Source organism: Ostrea edulis, chromosome 1, assembly GCF_947568905.1.
Source record: "Ostrea edulis chromosome 1, xbOstEdul1.1, whole genome shotgun sequence".
In the NCBI taxonomy this organism is placed as follows: Eukaryota; Metazoa; Mollusca; class Bivalvia; order Ostreida; family Ostreidae; genus Ostrea; species Ostrea edulis.
This window is the reverse complement of record NC_079164.1, coordinates 19,866,768-19,887,712: the sequence shown is the minus strand read 5'-3', so window position 1 is coordinate 19,887,712 and position 20,945 is coordinate 19,866,768.

The following is a 20,945-nucleotide window of genomic DNA, read 5'->3' as shown; positions in this document are numbered from 1 at the left end:
TGCTTCTTCAACAAAAATAGAAAACGGAAATATTCATATCTAGTGATCAGTCATCCAAAAAAATTACTTTATCAAACACCACTCTGATTCTACGCACATGTGCGCCGAAGTTGAACGAAAGAATATACTGGAGTTCCTCATTTGACAATATCTTCGTAGCCTTTGGTGATCAGGTCTTCCAACAGACTGTTGGAATTCCCATGGGCACAAATTGTGCTGCTTTGTTAGCTGATCTGTTTTTATATTCTTATGAAGCAGAATTTATTCACAAACTTCTACGTGAGAAGAAAAAATATCTTGCTGTGGCCTTCAATTCGACAAAATATTGCTAAAAGTAATATAAACATGTAGAATGACACAAAAGAGCTGTCTGCCCACAAAAAAAGTGGATAACAACCAACAAAAAAGGCCCAATCCAAGGCCAGTACAACAGGAATGGTGGCAGAAAAGGGGGTGATGGTGGGTAAATAAAATCAAGCCGCAGAACAGCCGTAGAATCCCCCTTTCTGTTAAGAAATCAATAATGGTCACATGACGTAATAAATGTCACTGATTTATTGAACCCACAATCAGAAAACATTTAAAACTAGGCCAAAAAAATGGTTGCTGTAAAAGGAGGTTAAAATATCATCATCTAACAATACACACTGACTCCAAGAACCATAATCCGTTGAAATACATGTACCGATATGAAAATAAATCACACTAATAGAAAAATTGACCTAACATAAACGAATATCTAATACTTTGACATATTAAGGTTATTTGTCAATAATAACTAATTAATTTTCCCAAGTTTTATTAACCCAGCCAAAGATACCTTTGCTTAGTTTTCTCTGTAAGACAGGCAAAAACAAACACCAATTGAATAGAAAATTGTTATTTATCATGCAAATGACTCTAAAAACTAACATACAGTAGTATGTACAAAAATACAGAAAATATATATGTAGAGGGTCTGGAGACTAGTATACATTGGACATATCAATTTGGCATCATGCGAGCGAGCCCCCTATTCCAACAAAATACAAAACATTGCTAAAATAATATACACATGTAGAATGACACAAAATAGCTGTCTGCCCACAAAACGGTGGATAACAACCATTGCAAAAAGGTTACAATTCAATTACCAATTGGATCCGCCCACCCAAATGCGACTTCTCTAGCCTATGGATGTGAAGTGGAAATTTGATAAAAATGTCAAAATGGTGCAGTAACACAAACATGCACTAAAACTATACAACAGTAAAATATACAGAGCAGATATGAACAAGGTATATTACAGTGACCAACAAAGTCGCAAAACACCTCGACTTATCAACATGAAATTTTACGATTTCTGTGAATCATTTAATTATTAATTACCCTCCTCTTTCTAGTTGCTATTTCATTATACTTTTAATCATATTTCAACAAATAAAGTATAGTAGTTATTTTACATGTATATACCCTTTCACCGAGTATAATAAAGAACACATGAATATTTCATGTCGAAGGTTATTTTCTTCTGTCTTGCGAAGTGGCATTACACTGAGTTTTGAAAGAAAATATTGTGTTGTCCTGTCACGATAAGATAATTATTTACTTTCTTACTAATCACATACCATTCACAACTTCTCATTAATTAGAATTTTTTCTCTTATCTAGGACCTGTGACACGGCATTAGTATCTTATGTTTCCGTTTCTAATTTTTTTCTAGACGTGTCTTAATTCCATTGGGGGATTACACGTATTAATTGCCGACCAATTGTTGCATAAATCAGCTGAGGTCCGCTGTAATGGAATGGTGGGTTTTTTCTCTCGTACTAAATGACCATTCATTGTTGTATAAATCATCTGGGGTCCTTTAGAATGGTTTTCTTTAAGAATACTATTGATGCCTAGCTAGAATACCCAGTAAACCAAACTGTATATCATTACAACATACACTTTTTTATACAGTTAGTAAGTGTATCCAAATATTCTATATGGCATTTACTTAGCATAAATCTATATGACATTATTTACTCACAAAATGTTTTCTATAATGTAGAGTAAATATGTTTCAAAATGGAATCATTATTAGTAAAAAACATAAAAATATCTTTGAATCTTCGTGGGCTCTTTATACACAGAAAGAAGAAATATATGAATTGAGGCTTGTTCAGCTGATCTCATTTAAGACAAAGCGTAAGAGTTTCTTGGAGTTTTTTTTAATCCTAAGACACTTACACAGTATTACGCTGTTATTTTTCTCCTGGTGTATCTCTTAATAGGATAAGGTATTCGTTCAATATGAATTAATCGTCACCACGGCACACGCAGTCGCAAATCAATGGACATCCAGCGTATCGAAAGGAAGGACTGTCCACAACTCGGTGCCATCACATGACTAGTCTAACGTGAAAACCCAATGAATATGTTGAGATTTTCATTTTGTTCTGAAATTTAATTTGCGGCCCCATGCGACAGGAATCGGCAATGTTAATTCATCCTTACGAAAGGGAACTGATCAAACACTATCCGTATTATATTCATAAGAAACTTCTTCAAATTGTTCCGCCTATTCTGATAATCATTGGTACCACGGGAAATATACTGTTGTTTTTGGTTCTCAAAAGGCACACCTCAAGAATTCCACTCTACACGTACTTATGCGTTTTATCAATCCTGGATCTGTTGATTCTGTATGTGGGATTACTACGATTGTGGGTGGCGGAAATTTGGGATGTGGACCCTAGAAATGCATCTGTGTGGATGTGCAAGCTTGTTGTGTTTCTGGGATACGTGTGCAGTGACGCGTCTGCATGGACAATTGTTACTGTCACCATAGAGCGTTTCTTTGCCGTTTGTAGACCTTTAAACACAAGGACAATTTTCACCCGTGCAAAATTTTCAAACGTTTGTGCATTTGCTCCAATTTTTGTATTTTCCGCCATTAACTCTCATTTCTTCTATACTGTTGAGATACGGACCGTCCAAAACGTAAGTCTGTGCTACTCTGTAGATAAATATGATACTTTGGTCAACAAAACATGGCCTTGGGTGGACGCTGCGCTGTATTCATTTATACCAACTACTATCATTGCAGTTCTTAATACAAAAATAGTTAAGGAATTTATCAAAGCTAAGAAGAAAAGGAAAATTTTAACACGTGACCAGTTGCACAAACACACAGTAGGTAGCAGAAAATTTACAGTTATGCTGTTGTTGATATCTATGTGTTTTCTAGTGACGACTCTTCCAAATAACATTGCTCTTATTGTCACTGCCTTGTGGAACAATCACGGAGAAAGCGATGAGAACATTGTTATTTTCACATTAATTAAAACGGTCACAGAGTTGCTGATGTATACAAATCATGCTGTTAATTTCTTCTTGTACTGTGCCTCAGGGGAGAAATTCAGGAAGCAGTTGCTGAGATTATGTTCTCGAAGCGACCTCAAGATGCATAGACGACATGACAGCGATAGAACAATTTTCAAAGTAATTGGAAGCGTCAGGAATACAAGAAGCCAATGTGTTGAATTGCATTAACAAAAACTGAACAGTATGGAACATTTGTGTTGTAATTGTATGGCTTCACATATAGCATCAGATTGTGGTATTAAAATGACCTACCAAATTCAAACAAGGAAATTAATTACTTTATCGTATTAAATATAAAATATTACAAATCAAAAGAGATTCGGTCAATTAGAATTCCAGGTATTGATAATACCCATTAGCTCCAATGCTACAAATACATGCCTTCGTTCCTAATATATGTAGACCGAATCAGGATCTTAATTACTCCATTTCTGAGGAGGCAAAAAACTTCAGAATTGTTGGCGAAAAGAATGCGTCCAGTTTGATTGCTTAATATTTTCTTTAAGATTTTCAGTAATTAAAATGTGTTAATAGTGACAGCGTTGAACAATAATTGATTCTCGTCAGTTTAATGAATTCCTCCAGTATACTGCGCGTGCTACTTCTGTAACATTGTCACTGGTGTCCTCTGTTCAGCTTACATTTGTTACATGTATACGGAGATACTTATTCAATCTGACGATTGTATGCAAGGCGAAGATAACGAACAGTGATCAATCTCATAACTCCTGCAAACAATACAAAATAGATAGTTGGGCAAACACGGACCCCTGGACTTTAATTTAATACGTGATATTTTCCCCATACAAGCTATCAGAATATATTCAGGTGATCGATAGCCGCGATCCTTTTAAGTGGGGCGTCGTCTGTTGTGCATTAACATTTTCAATCTCTCGATACTGATAGGATATCATTTTTAGGGTCAGGAAGTATAATGTCATGAAATTCATGGCCCCTACTTTTCTAGCCATTAAAAGGCAGGCTAAAACCTTAGAAAATGATCTTCTTTACTCAGGGACACGTAAGAGACGAATTGTGTTGGGTATTAAATGATGAACAAAGAAGCCTCTACTACATTTGCAAACTTCTACAACACACAACTAAATTGAATGACTTCCAATATAGTCATACAATGTAGTAAGCAGAAGGCATATACGAAAACTGCAAAAAGAAATTTCTAGTCCCGGCTGAATGTTAAGAGTAGTATATATACCTTTTAATGATTATTTCTTCAGAATAGCCATTTTCCCTGACCATATAGCTAAGAAATTAAGTTTATAGCAATAATCCCTGCAAACATGGTTACTATAATATATAGGAATCACTATGTCGTGTCTGCCTATCTGTCTGTCTACATGTCCATCTTCTGCCCTCTCCTCCAGATTAGCCTTATGGACCTTTGTTTTGTACTCTATGTTAATTTCAAATTCAGACAGATCAATCCTTATTGCCAACTATACTGATTTATTTCCCTTTTTTCTCGTTCTGTTATAAATACCCATCGAACTGACAACGGATATGTCTGCATTTCACGATTTTACTGACGCATCGTTTCTTCTTGCTCGTAAGTTGGGAGAATACAATTTCTGTGGCGGTCCTGTGCTTATGTTTTCGATGAAAGGTGAAGATAACGAACAGTGATCAATCTCATAACTCCTACAAGCAATACAAAATAGATAGTTGGGCAAACACGGACCCTTGGACACGATCAATTGTAAATGAAAGATGATTATATGAAAAATAAAAGAAGAAAAATGTTTTTAACAAAAACAATTTTTAAACGTGTCGGAATATTGCTGTAAATCACTCATACTGGTTATATCGATTGCAAACTAAAATGAACGAGATACGGTAACTCAATCTCTACAACGAATCAAGAATTGATCATTTACTTGTAGCATACTTGAATTTTGTTGCATTGTTGATTTATGAACTTTAAGGTAATTTCACCCTTTTAGAATTTATAGGTTCAATCTTATGTTTGATTGTTGATTCTTCAAATAATATATCTTAGTAACAAATAAAAGTGATAAAATAAATATGTTGCGGTATTAATAAATATTTTATCAATAAACATAATATACCGGTTATCAGAGTCAGAAAATTGCAATTTTCATTAAACAGCATTATCAAAATTTCACAAAAACTGGTTCTTTATAAATTATACAAAAATTTTGTGAAAAATATAGAATAAAGGAAATCTATCGCATAATGGACTTGGTAAGTAAGTTAATGAAAACAGAGTTATTGCCCTTGGATTCCATATTTTGAAACACATAATTGATTATTCGTATATAACTTAGACTTTTGAAATATTTTATGGTTAACAAGATTTTTAACAATAACCATTGAAAAAGACTCCGACAAAATTTATGTTTCTGTCATGCATAAATCTTGTTATATCATTGACTTTGCAAAATCTTATGACGTCACAGGAGGGTGGAAATACCTTAAAACCAGAAGTTTTAAATTATTTTTTAAACATTCCAATTCTTTGAATGCATGATCATTTCTACTAACAAATTATGGTAAACAAATAAATGACGTGAATGTGATGGGACTCTTTCCCAATATTCAAAGACGGAAACGCAGTCATGGACATTGTTCATATAAAAGACCAAGTATAAATTATGTCACGTTTGGTTCACTTTTGCCTTACGTCAACAATTAGGTCCACATCATATTCGCAAAACTCTACTCTGTTCCATTGAGAATTTTACATACGTTATTTCAAGACGTCACAGCTAGTCTATCCATGGTTTTTTCCAACACCTGAATATAGACTGAACTCTATGATGATGGATGTTGCCAATCACATGCTCTTTAAACCACCACGGGTCGTGGATGATATTCCTTCCAAATCGTGCCACCAGTTCCTTGAGCTCAAATTTACAAACAAAGGAATAGATGCCGTCAACATAAGCAACATTCTTCGTCATAAAAAAGTTCAGTCATCTATTCCAACTTATTTCAAGTTCAAGTCTACACCCAGTATTTCCTACAAATAGACTTCTACTATTCCATCCAAACTTTTTAATTATAAACAAACTTTGCAGTGCCTAGATATAGACCATATTATACTTAATCCACCTACGTGTTCTTCATCGTCTTTCAACTATAGTCCAGCTGGACATGTCATTACTGGTGATGTTGATATAGTTCAAAATGAGGACCTCAAATCACTTATTCTAAAAGATCCTACATACAGAGAACCTCGGTCTTGGCGACAGAACTTCATTTCTATTATGAATTCTGTCGAGGAGTATGTTAGACGATGGGCTAAATATGAAAAGGAAGAACTTGATACATTTTCAGAATGGGTTAAAAGCATAAGAGGAATCATAAAAACCCGCATTAGACATATTAAAATAAAAGTACGTACCATCTATCCTTCTGTGTTTAGTAAACCAGAAGTGATAAAAAAATTTAGATAGGTTATATGAGGAATATGTTTTGTTTCCAGCTGACAAAGCTTGTAACAACATTGTTTTTGTTTGTAAGGCTTATTATTACAACTGTATTTTAAATGAACTTGGCATTACTTCCACTTTTGGTAATCGTACCTATACTCCAACTACCCCTTCAAATGACGAAATTCTTCAAAACCATGCGTACCTATACTTGATTCCTAAGCTTATAAAACCCTTACAAACAAAGATACATTGCTGGATCCAGTAAATGTTCTACCAAGCCCCTATCTTTGCTCCTCACAAAAATATTAACAGTTATGAAGGAGAAAATTCAAACGTGCGGTGCGACTACATATGCCAGAAGTGGTGTTAATGAAATGTGGACTCTAAAAAATTCTAAAGAACTTTTAGTAAACTTGAAATCACAAAACTTTTCTCAAATCAACAACATCAAAACGTATGACTTTTCAACTCTTTACACGACCATTTCTCACGATAAATTAAAGACTAGACTTTTTGATATCATAGACAGTTGCTTCTTCAAGAGCAAGAGGCCCAGGGGCCTTATAGTTCACCTGAGTATCCTGTAACAACTTTCCAATGTTTGAATTAGGTTTGTTTAAATATAAGAATTTTACTTTTGGATGGACGAAACATTGAATAGCTATGTGGTCATGAAGTACATGTGTCATTTTTATGTTCAATCAATAATCCTTTTTAAAAAACCTGGGTCTGAGATATCATAAAGAAAAGGGTTATTTACTCCTTAGATAAAACCAATATACATAATAATTTCATGTCTGTCAAGCCAAGGGTTCTTAAAGTATTGAGTAGTTGTATATATTCCTATTATTCAGTTTACCCTTGTCTTTGTGATTTTATTAACTACAATGGTCATCTTCTCCGAAAGGAACCAGTGCATCAAGTCTGACCTCTGTCGAGCAAAGGGTACTCAAGATATTTTTAAGGGTGTAGATCTTTGCATTTTTAGTTCGATTTTTAACCTTTGATCTGATGACCGCAATATCAACAGGGCCATTTACTCTACAAGGGAACCAGTGTATCAAGTTTGATGTCTTTCAAGGAAATGGTTCTCAGAATATTGAATGGACAAGATTTGCCAATTTTTTTCCAGCACATGCCCTTTGGGCAGGCATGTATACTAATTAGATTAGCTCAAACAAATACTTACATGCCCAGTAATTTATTAATTAATTTTATTAGTTGCCCTTTCCCACCAAAGGAAATCTATTTTTGCACATCTTTAGCTACAATACATCTTCTGTTCTCAATTTCATTACTAATCGTAAATGACAGAAAATAAAATTCAAAACTACATTGCGTATGTCCTTAATCGAACTTTTCAGTGCATTTTAATTGTTACCAGTGTTATTTAATTGGCTATTTCATAATGTTACATCTGATGAATCAATTGATCGTTTGAATCAAAAGGAAAAGTACATCGCTAAAGGTTTAAGCCTCTAAATTTACATGCCGTTTGGGCTTGTACTTCAATTTCCGCATGCCCGCCTCTACCTTTGTGAGGCCGAAAGCATCGGGTATCAGGATAAGTCAAATACTGCTGATTAGAGTACTTTAACTCTTGACCACAAAATTGGAGCCAACTGCTTTTCATGGGGTAACAGTGCAATAAGTATGATGTTTAATAAACATAGCATTCTCTAGATGCAAGGTGAAGATAACGAACAGTGATCAATCTCATAACTCCTACAAGCAATACAAAATAGATAGTTGGGCAAACACGGACCCCTGGACACACCAGAGGTGGGATCAGGTGCCTAGGAGGAGTAAGCATCCCCTGTTGACCGGTCACACCCGTCGTGAGCCCCATATCCTGATCAGGTAAACGGATTTATCCGCAGTCAAATCAGTGTGCCAAGAACGGCTTAACAATCGGTATGAAACACGTCAGACAGCATTTGACCCAATGCGAGGTTGTATTGACGAAGTAGATCGTTATAACGACCATAGAATTTGCGAAATGCTGACTTCAATCGAGACTGTTGAAATCCCTGTACCATCAACTTGTTTGTCAGTAGCTTACCTCGATTTAAAAACTGACTATACCCAGAACAAGCTCTTGCATATCGAATCAGTTGAGATATATAAACACCATATGCAGGTGATAATGGAATATTGCTACATAAATGTGGGAAGTTGACGATGGAGAAGCTGAAATCATCCCGTTTGTCATACAGTTGAGTTGTCAGTTTGCCGTTAATGTCTATATCTAGATATTAAGCAGAAATTTGGTCTACTGACCAACCTACCAACTTAACAACAGGTGCAACTCAATATGACCCCCTCCTCAAGTAATATGCATAAAAAGGAAATTATTTATTTCAAAACTTTATTAATTACAAACACAATGTTGCAAGATTCAAAAGTGCTATCAAGCTGCGCGACTGTTATGGTAGGCAACTAATGCATGAAGTGTATAGTAGGCAACTATATTCCCGGATTGATTTAAAGTAAAAACCTTCCGCAATTAACTTAAAATATATATGTTTATATATATGCTCATCAGAACCATGCTATTAGTTTGTCTACTTAATACCCAGGGGCAGAAAAGAAGATTTTCAAAGAAATAAAATGCATTTTCACTATATAAGATCAATAGGGCCCCGCCCAAACACCAGAACCCCTAACCCTGGGGCCATGAATTTCAGAAGAGTCATCCATGCTCATCATAACTATGCTATTAGTTTGGCTACCTAATACCCGGTAACATAGAAGAAGATTTTCAAAGAAATATTGCATTTTCACTATATAATCAATCAGCCCCGCCTTTGCACCAGAACCCCTGATCCAGGGGCCATAAATTTCAGTTTTGAAAGAAGCATCCTTGATCATCATTATCATACTATTAGTTTGTCTACTTAATACCCAGCAACAGAGGAGAAGATTTTCAAAGAAATAAAATGCATTTTCACTATATGATCAATAGGGCCCCACCCTAATACCAGAACCCCTGACCCAGGGGCCATGAATTTCACAATTTTGAAAGAGGCATCCTTGCTCATCATAACCATGCTATTGGTTTGTCTACTTAATACCCAAGGACAGAGAAGAGGATTTTCAAAGAAATAATGTATTTTCACTATATGACTTATAGAGCCCCACCCTAGCACCAGAACCCCTGATCCAGGGGCCATGAATTTCACAATTTTTAAAGAGGCATCCTTGCTCATCATTACCATGCTATTAGTTTGTTTACTTAATACCCAGAGACAGAGAAGATTTTCAAAGAATTTCTACATTTTCACTATATGACCAATAGAGCCCCACCCTAACACAAGAACCCCTGCCCCAGGGGCCATGAATTTCACAATTTTGGTAGAGGGCTCAACTCTCATTATAATTATGCCCACAGTTTGGCTTCTTGATGTCCAGGAGTAAAGAAGAAGATTTTTTAAAATTACACTCATTTTGATGGTTTTTTGCCCCACTGCTCAGGCCCCACGAATTTCACAATTGTTGTTCCCCTCTACCCACAGATGCTATATGCCAAAATTTGTTGAAATTGGTTCAGGGGTTTCAGAGAAGAAGCTGAAAATGTTCAAATGTTAACGTACGACGAACGACAAAAACAGATAGCAATAGGTCACCTGAATGATTTAGGTGACCTAAAAATGAAAAAACGCAAATATTCCTATCTAGTGACCAGTCATCCAAAAAATTTACTTGGTTAAACGCCACTCTGATTCCACGCACAAATACTTTGAAGTTGAAATAAAAATATGATGGAGTTCCTCATTTGACAATATCTTCATGGTCTTTGGTGATCAGGTCTTCCAACAGTCTGTTGTAATTCCCATGGGAAGGAATTGTGCTCCTTTGTTATCTAACCTGTTTTTATATTCCTATGATCCAGAACTTATTCTCAAAATTCTACGTGAGAAGAAATAAGCTCGTGATGTAACCTTCAATTCGACATTTAGATATATCGGCGATGTATTATCTATTAACAATAATAATTTCCATTCATATGTCGATTCAATGAAAAGTGAAGACAACGAACAGTGATCAGTATCATAACTGCTATAAGCAATTCAAAATAGAGAGGTGGGCAAACACGGACCCCTGGATATACCAGAGGTGGGATCAGGTGCCTAGGAGGAGTAAGCATCCCTTGTCGACAGGTAATACCCGCCGTGAACCCTATACCAAGATCTAAAGTACAATATATGATAACTGTCTCACTGAGCCTCCGTGAAACTCAAATTTACTAAATAAATGACATTTTCTATTCTCAAACTTGTTTTGATTTGCCTGGTTTGAGCAAAAAACGAGGGCATTCTACTTGGCTAGTGGTTTTAAGCTAAGGCTCATAAATCTTAAAGATTGAAAGGAAAACACATTATTTTATTAAAAGATTATATCCAATGCAGTTTCACATAATTTTTCTCTGATATTGACTGTCATTTGGGGTTCATGCCTTTTAAAGTGACATATAATTTCTCACATTTAATAAAATTTAGTTAAAATACTAATTTTCGTGAACGATTTCCTGTCATAAAACATTGAAAGCAACTTAAAATATTTTTAAAGAAAATTAAACATGTCCAAGCGTACGTTCAATGTTTGCTAAAAGAAAAACTACCTGAAATAGTCATTTTATGTCAAAATACCGATAATAGAGGTAACCCGTCATGTTGGGGTGTCATAAGTTCGGTTCTATGTTATTTTGATCACATTGAGAATAAAAACTGAGTTACAACGAGATTCTTGCATAAGCTACACTTAATTCTCAAAGAAAATCATGATAGGCAAATATAGCTAGTATCGTACAGAGTCCTTTGTGGCACTTCACCACCACTTGATGAGGTCTGGATATATCATGTAAGTAAAAATTCTCGAAAAACGTTAAACAAAGATTTAATTCTATGCACGTTCAGCTGGTTCCTATAAAACTTGCTGAAAGCATCAACTTTGATAATTTACATAATAATATTATTATTTAACATTTATAAAGCACTTTATCTAATTTAAAGACAATTGCCCTCACATGTAAAACAATAAAAACAAACTAAAACAAAGAATAATAGATAGATCGAAAAAGGCATAAAATGATACTAAATTGAAGTGGTTCTATTTAAACAATTGTATACATAAATATCGAATACATCATATGAAATCTAATAATATTCATCAGTGTATGAATACTTCCCCATCCATTATTAACGGTTCGTAATCTTTAAATATCTAGTCTGACATGTAAACATGTGTAACAACACTATTATATTGTCAACGTTTGATATTCCCAGTTAATTAAGCACGATTTTACATTGAAAAGTCGATGTATTCAGAAGCACTGCTACATCTTTAATTCCAGTGCTCCTGTCTGAGATTACGATTTACAAAAGTCACGCGAACTTTTCCCAGGCTACCACTAGTACTTATTGCTTTAACTGTTGTTTTCACTTTCAATTGTTGGCACGTTTTGTTTTGTTTTTACATTAATTTACTCATCTTATTCCGGAAGTCAATAAAACACACTTTCTATTTTGTCTGACGTGATACCTTTTCAATATTCACAGAGCTGGTTGGGGATCCAGCTTAGACTAGGTCCTCAGTACCCGTTGCTTGTCACAAGAGGCGACTACGGTAAATAGGTAGATAGGGCAGTCCCTCAGAAAACCAAGGGCCCGTGTCACTAATCTCGGCTGCGATTCCAATAGTTTGTTTTACCGTTTCACAGCAGGTGCGGCACGTTAAACATCCCTCCCTACTCATAGGCCGTAAGTACTGAGCAAAGGCCTAACTTTTGCAACCCTTCACCGGCTATAGACACGTCTCCATATGAGTGAGAAATTCTCGACAGGGACGTTAAAGAATATACATGTATAATCAATCACATTCTTCACGTTTAAAGTTTACCAACCTTATTTGTTTCTGTCATTGAAATAGTAAATCACGATTTTACAACAAAACTTTTAGACACCGAATGGAAAGTTAGTATTGCTTTAAAGTTCATCCAAGTTTCTTCTTTCTGTAAATAAGAGTATTAAACTCATTAAGATTTCTAGCATTATCGCTAAAATATTCATGATCGCCTACATTTCACAGTTCATTGACTTTATTAGTGGCAGATTTAAGGGGGTGCAGCCGGCGCCCCCCCCCCCTAACATTTTCAAATTTAAAGTAAATCGTGGTATCTTGTTTCGAAATATGTACTAAACGATAAAAGAAGCAGTAATTTCTTCCACTCCCGGAGAAATAAATGACAAAATCTTTTGATTTCTTGAATTACTTTATTGGGAGAGCTTAATTTTTTTTTCAAAAACCCATCAAATTTGCGTCATTTTATTAATTTCACCTTATTAAAAGTGATAAAAAATAGTACAAATTACTTGAATAGGAGATATATTTGAGGCCCTATAAAATCTTAAAAATTCAGGAGCTTCTGGGGGCTTCGTCCCCTGGGCCCCCACCAGGGCTTTGCCCTGGATCCCCTGCCTCATAAAGTGGCGCCCCGTAACCGCAATTCCTGGATCCGCCCCTGTTGGTTAAACACCTAAACCTAATTATAAATTTGTTTTCCCTGGTCTAGTCTTTGTTTCTCAATAGTAGCTGATTTCTAACCATTCCTATCCTGGTTCCCCAATTTTCCTTTTACCATAACGTGCATGATGAAATTCGAATATTGTTGCGGTCCAAGAATTTTTACGACTGGTAGGGGACTATGTATTGCAATGCAACACTCTCAGATGCTTGTTAATGCTATTTTGAATATAAAAAATGACCTAATAATTATTCTACATGTATATTCCCTTTCACTGAGTATAACAAAGCACACATGAATATTTCATGTCGAAGGTTATTTTCTTCTGTCTTGCGAAGTGGCATTACACAGAGTTTTGAAAGAAAATATTGTGTTGTCCTGTCACGATAAGATAATTATTTACTTTCTTACTAACCACATGCCATTCACAACTTCTTATTAATTAGAATTTTTTCTCTTATCTGGGACCTGTGACACGGCATTAGTATCTTATGTTTCCGTTTCTAAATTTTTCTAGACGTGTCTTAATTCCATTGGGGGGAATTACACGTACTAATTGCCCACCAATTGTTGCATAAATCAGCTGAGGTCCGCAATAATGGAATGGTGGGGTTTTCTTTCGTAATAAATGTCCATTTATTCTTGTATAAAACATCTGGGGTCCTCTAGAATGGATTATTTAACAAGAGGTCCACGGGCGCTAACGGTCACCTGAGTATCATAATCCTTACAGGAAGTCTCATATTTGTATTACATGTAAGTCTCGATATGGTTTCCTTTGTGCACATGTTTATGATCTTTCAAAATATGCAAACAATTCCTATTCATTGACAGGAGAGGGAAAAATGGAATTTTCCAAGATCTACATGTAATATGACCATATTGACCCCGCCCTATGGCCTGAACCCCTCATTCAAGGGCCATGAATTTCACAACTGTAGTAGGAGGTTTCATGGACATCATAACCATGCATTAAATGTTTTTCTATATCTCAACTGATTCGATATGGAAGAGCTTGTTCTGCGTATAGTCAGTTTTTAAATTGAGGTAAGCTACTGACAAACAAGTTGATGGTACAGGGGTTTCAACAGTCTCGATTGAAGTCAGCACTTCTCAAATTCTATGGTCGTTATAACGGTCTAATTCGTCAATACAATCTATCTTTGGGTCAAATACTGTCTGACGTGTTTCATACCGATTGCTAAGCTGTTCTTGGCCCACTGATTTTGACTGCGGATAACTCCGTTTACCTGATCAGGATATAGGACTCACGGCGGGTGTGACCGGTCAACAGGGGATGCTTACTCCTCCTAGGCACCTGATCCCACCTCTGGTGTGTCCAGGGGTCCGTGTTTGCCCAACTATCTATTTTGTATGGCTTATAGGAGTTATGAGATTGATCACTGTTGGTTATCTTCACCTCACATACGTGGGAATAAAGAAGAAGAGTTTTAAAATTTTGGCTCTTTTGCATATTTTGCCCCACCCATGAGGCCCCTGGGGAGATATTGTCATAGATTTTCACAATTTATATTCCTCTTATACTAGAGATGCTTCAAATCAAAAAATCAAAGCTGGTATTGATTGGCCTTGTAGTTAAACATGTAAAAATGATTTACAGAAAGTGAAGAAATCTAAGAATCAGTTTTGGTTCGATGTATTTCAATATTGGAATAAACTTGTTAATTGTTATGCTCATGATGGTAACATTACTCAAGAACAATTGTCTTCTAGTGTTCTATGGTATAATGAGACCTTTAAAGTACATGTAAATAATAAAACAATATTATCAACAGATAATTCAATTTATGTCGCTTTGAGAAATTTGTAAATTTTTACACCGTCGGATAGTACGGATTTTTGAGCCAATCAAACTCTTTGTTTAGATAGCATCCTTTTTTCAAGCGTCCTTTTCTATGTACATGTTTCAACAGGTATTGTTTATTCAGGTGATCCCCCTTAATGGTTTGTTATACATTTTACTTAACAATTTACCTTATGTCATTCAATAAATGACATATTCGACAAAACTGCATTACAGTGTTTGGTTATTTGTTACTGCTTGGACGGTTTCTTCTCATAGGAGGCATAAAGTAATATTTTTGAAGGCATGGGGTGAAAATTATAACAACTTTCTTAATTCATTATTAGACAATGATGGAAAAATAATGGAATACAACAAATTTACATTTATATATAACAAAGTAAAAACCAGTTCGAGGTAAGCTACTGACAAACAAGTTGATGGTACAGGGATTTCAACAGTCTCGATTGAAGTCAGCATTTCGCAAATTCTATGGTCGTTATAACGATCTACTTCGTCAATACAACCTCGCATTGGGTCAAATGCTGTCTGACGTGTTTCATACCGATTGTTAAGCCGTTCTTGGCACACTGATTTGACTGCGGATAACTCCGTTTACCTGATCAGGATATGGGGCTCACGGCGGGTGTGACCGGTCAACAGGGGATGCTTACTCCTCCTAGGCACCTGATCCCACCTCTGGTGTGTCCAGGGGTCCGTGTTTGCCCAACTATCTATTTTGTATTGCTTGTAGGAGTTATGAGATTGATCACTGTTCGTTATCTTCACCTTGCATCTAAGTGTAACCAAAGAAGTAAAAAAAAAATAATGAAACATCATAAGATTGATCAACTGAGTAAATTAACAGAACCTTTTATTCCAACACATCTAATTCCTTTGATTTTAGACAAAAATGGAAATATTTTTTATAATACTCTTAATGATAATGAAGTAAAACCTACAGGCCAATTAAAATGGAATGAAAGGTTTCAAATTTTACAAGTTGAATGGAAAAACATCAATATTAATGTATTTTTATTAGTTAAAGAAAGAAAAATACAATGGTGTCGATATCGTTTTAACCATAGGACAATAACTACTAACACATTCTTAACAATTATTCACAAGATAGGTTACAGATTTATGTACATTCTGAAGCCAACAAAGAGAAAGTATTAAACATCTATTGTATGAATGTGACCTAGTTCAAATATTTATCAGGAACGTATATGAATGGATCAGTAAATGTTTTCTTTTGATGTTGTAACTTGTAAAAAAGAATTTATTCTTGGATGTGCTGAGAATGAAATTCGTAACATTATCAATTACGACCTTAAATATTATATATATTGTTGTAGATGTCAGAACAAATCACTTGCGTTAAATAGTTTTAAGCTGACTTTGTCAAATGTACATAATATAGATTTGAAATTATCTATAAGAAAAAACTATGTTGAAATGTTTTTGAAAAAAAACCGGAAATTATTCGAGCAACTTAGAATACAATAATAAGATATTATGAATTTATATTGCTATATGTATGGATATTGTTAAGGACACAATTTAGTAAATTACATGCAAAGACTGTCATTATATGACTGTCCTATACCTTTAAACCTTGGCCTACTTTGTGTATAAGGATTATGTAGCCAGAGTATTATACCACTTTTTTTCATACTGTTCTGTCCAATTTTCTTCTTTCTTTATTTGTGAGTGCTTGTTGTATACATATTGTTTTACATATATACTACTTAAAATTTGATAAGGATCACTAGGTTATATGTGTGTAATTTACCACTAACATAACAAAAGACATAAATTTGACTCAGAAACGTGTTTACTCAGGTTATGAAAGAAAATTCATGAACGGCATGGACTTTTATCAATACGGAATGCTTGAAATCTGATAACAACACCAAAAGGCATTTCATTACAAAAAGTTAACAGCAAACCAGAGAAAGAATTACACAGTGTTTGGGGATAGTCCATCATTACACTTAGTCGATGAAGTGTCAATACCGGGTATGGCCTCCCCTTGCATCAATGACGGCTTGACAACGTCGAGCCATTCTGTCAATAAGCACCCGGATGTTTCCAATGGGAAGGTTGTTCCACTCTTCCACGAGGGCGTTTCCGAGCTCTGTCAAAGTCGTGGGTTGTGCTCTACGGCGTGAAAGGGCAACCTGCAGCATGTTCCATACATGCTCAATCGGGTTCAAGTCCGGCGAGCGCGCTGGCCAGTCCATACGGACAATTGTCTCCTGCTGAAGGTACTGCTCCACCACCCTGGCGCGATGAGGACGGGCGTTATCATCCATCAGGATGAACTCAGGACCAACAGCACCAGCGTAGGGTCTGACGTAAACATCGAGGATCTCATCCCGGTACCGCACCCCGTCATTGTTCCTCTCTCCAGGACATGAAGATCTGTTCTTTCATCCCTGCTGATTCCACCCAAGACCATGATGGAACCACCACCATAACGGTCATGTTCACTGATGTTGGCATCATGGAAACGTTCAAGTTGTCGTCGCCACACTCGGTGCCTCCTGTGTGTAAAGTCCAAACAATACCTGGACTCATCGGGGAACAGAACTTGAACCCAATTGTTCTGTGTCCAAGTGACATGATTTTCAGCCCAGTCCAATCGCTGCCACCGGTGTCGAACAGTCAGAGGGACTCGGAACACATGCCCTTCTCGAGTTGAGACCTGTATTGTGAAGCCGATTCAGTATCGTCTGAGTGGACACATTCACCCCCGAAGCGTTCAGGAGGTCGTTACGTAGGCTGGTTGCTGTCCAGAAGGGATAGCGTCGTGTCTGAAAAGCCACAAAATGGTCTTGGCGTTGGGTTGTCGACCTCTGACGACCACCCCCCATGTCGGTGTGCTGCTGTACCAAAAGTTTGCTGTCGGTTCCAGGCTCGGTTTACAACGCTCTGGCTGACGTTTAGTGCATTTGCAACGTCACGTTGTGAATAGTCAGCGTCAAGCATTCCAATACATCTGCCCAGTTGTTCTGTCATCAGGCGACGCCTTACACGTTGAGGGGGCATTGTGTTGATAAACGTAGTGTAAACACTCAAGTGAGTTTGAAATTTTAGAAAGAATCAGACACCGATGCCTGAGTGAAAATCGTACAATGGTAGCAAAAGCATAAACTGTGATGAGAAGTGCATTTCTCATGGCATGAAATGCACGTGCAAGTTTGTTGAAGACGTTTTTGATTTCACTTGGACACAATATCGCCAGTTATGCAGTTATTGATTTTTTAAACAGAAAAATATCTATGATCCTTATCAAATTTTGAGTAGTATATTAATCACCCCATATCCACTGGTTAGGTTGGAATGTAGGGGTTTGTAAATATCCCAACCCGATAAGTGCTAATAATATTTTCTCATCAAAAAAGAAAAAAAGGACGTACGAAGACCGATGGCAAAATATATTGGTGTAATGATATTATAATACTAGAATACACAATTGCAGTAAACCACACTGTATCATTAAAACATACAATTAGCGATTTTATCCAAATATTCTACACGACATTTACTTAAAATAAACCTATACTGTATGACATCATTTACTCACAAAACTTTTTATATATTATGTAGAGTAAATATTTATCAAATGGAATCATTATCCGGAAAAAACATAAACATATTGTGGAATCTTCGTGGTCTTTTTATACACAGAGGGAAGAGATAAATGAAGCGAAAGCTTGTTCAGCTGATCTCATTTAAGACAACGCCTCAGTTTTTGGGAGTTTTTTCATGATTAGAAGCTTATACAATACAAGACTGCTATTTCTTTCCTGTCGTATCTCTTAATACGATAAGGTATTCGTTCAATATGAATTAATCGTCGCCACAACACACGCAGTCGCAAATCAATGGACATCCAACGTATCGAAATGAAGGACTGTCTACAACTCGGTACCATCACATGACTAGTCTTACTTGAAAACCCAATGAATATGTTGAGATTTTCATTTTGTTCTCAATCTTCATTTGCGATTCCATTTGACAAGAATCGGCAATGTTAATTCATCCTTACGAAAGGGAACTGATCAAACACTATCCGTATTATATTCATAAGAAACTTCTTCAAATTGTTCCGCCTATTCTGATAATCATTGGTACCACGGGAAATATACTGTTGTTTTTGGTTCTCAAAAGGCACACCTCAAGAATTCCACTATACACGTACTTATGCGTTTTATCAATCCTGGATCTGTTGATTCTGTATGTGGGATTACTACGATTGTGGGTGGCGGAAATTTGGGATGTGGACCCTAGAAATGCATCTGTGTGGATGTGCAAGCTTGTTGTGTTTCTGGGATACGTGTGCAGTGACGCGTCTGCATGGACAATTGTTACTGTCACCATAGAGCGTTTCTTTGCCGTTTGTAGACCTTTAAACACAAGGACAATTTTCACCCGTGCAAAATTTTCAAACGTTTGTGCATTTGCTCCAATTTTTGTATTTTCCGCCATTAACTCTCATTTCTTCTATACTGTTGAGATACGGACCGTCCAAAACGTAAGTCTGTGCTACTCTGTAGATAAATATGATACTTTGGTCAACAAAACATGGCCTTGGGTGGACGCTGCGCTGTATTCATTTATACCAACTACTATCATTGCAGTTCTTAATACAAAAATAGTTAAGGAATTTATCAAAGCTAAGAAGAAAAGGAAAATTTTAACACGTGACCTGTTGCACAAACACACAGTAGGTAGCAGAAAATTTACAGTTATGCTGTTGTTGATATCTATGTGTTTTCTAGTGACGACTCTTCCAAATAACATTGCTCTTATTGTCACTGCCTTGTGGAACAATCACGGAAAAAGCGATGAGAACATTGTTATTTTCACATTAATTAAAACGGTCACAGAGTTGCTGATGTATACAAATCATGCTGTTAATTTCTTCTTGTACTGTGCCTCAGGGGAGAAATTCAGGAAGCAGTTGCTGAGATTATGTTCTCGAAGCGACCTCAAGATGCATAGACGACATGATAGCGATAGAACAATTTTCAAAGTAATTGGAAGCGTCAGGAATACAAGAAGCCAATGTCTTGAATTGCAGTAACAAAGAAATGAACAGTATGGAACATTTGTTTTATAATTGTATGGCATCACATAAAGCATCCAATTGTGGTATTAAAATGATCTACCAGATTCAAACAAGGAAATTAATTACCTTATCGTATTAAATGTATAATATTACAAATCAAAAGAGATTCGGTCTTTTAGAAGTCCTGGCATTGATAATACCCATTAGCTCCAATGCTACAAATACATGCCTTGGTCCCTAATAGATGTAGACCGAATCAGGATCTTAATTACTCCATTTCTGAGAAATTTCAGAATTGTTGGTAAAAAGAATGCGTCTAGTTTGAGTTCTTTTAAAATGTTTTCTTTAAAATTTCCAATAATTAAAATGTGTTAATGGTGACACCGTTGAATAAATAATTGATTCTCGTCAGTTAAATAAATTCTTTCCGTATGCTGGGCATACTAGGTCTGGCACTGTAACATTGTCACTGGTGATCTCTGTTCAGCTTGCATTTGTAATATGTATACGCAAATACCTATTCAATCTGACGATTGTATTTAATTTATTACGTGTTATTTTTATCGAGCTATCAAAATATATTTATAGGGCTCACAGAGGATGAGACCGGTCGACAGGGGATGCTTACTCCTCCTAAGCACCTGATCCTACCTCTGGTGTGTCCGGGGGTCCGTGTTTGCCCAACTATCTATTTTGTATTGCTTATAGGAGTTATGAGATTGATCACTGTTCGTTACCTTCACCTTTCATTCAGGTGATCGATCGCGATCCTT